Genomic DNA, 714 nt, shown 5'->3' on the forward strand with positions numbered 1-714 from the left:
TGTTCATTGCCATTACTGTCCACCTGACAGTTTGCATCGTTCTCGTCTGCCTGGGCCTGTCTCTTCCTCGCCGTGTCACTGGTCATTGCCATTTTACCATCCTCGTCCTCCCCGTCAACAGCACCATTATATCCCCCTTCAAGCTTGCCTAACCAGTTTTACATCAGATTACCCTACCCAGTGACCACTTAACCTGCCATCAGCTCTTCATTCACTTCCACTGCACCTCTTCCTCCCGCGTTATTAAGACTCTTTTCGAACCCCCCCCCACATCACTCCGTGCGTACAACTATTCGATACCCTCAGTGTTATCATTCCAAGAACACGTAAGACAACGACAACTCCGAGCACATTTTGGTGCACGCTACTCACCCTTCCCTAATTAGCTATACAGACAGGACGTCAAAAAACAATAGATGTTTGAATTTTACGACGTACCTCATGAGTGCCGTGGATTACCAAATGACGCATGTTGCGTGATTGTTAGCGTGTAAGTGCATTCACTTTCAGGTTGTGTGTAAACGAATAGAATTCTAGATAATGCATCATGCGCCATTCGTACACAAACAAGTCGCACATTATACATACCTCACGCACGTGGAAAAACTAATCCACTCACCGTTATATCACAGTACGCACTTTACAATACAGCAGAGCACACATGTTCAACACAGCACAACTACATTCAGTCCCAGACACCCCCCACCACCGCAA

Source organism: Penaeus monodon, chromosome 21 (assembly GCF_015228065.2).
Source record: "Penaeus monodon isolate SGIC_2016 chromosome 21, NSTDA_Pmon_1, whole genome shotgun sequence".
NCBI lineage: Eukaryota > Metazoa > Arthropoda > Malacostraca > Decapoda > Penaeidae > Penaeus > Penaeus monodon.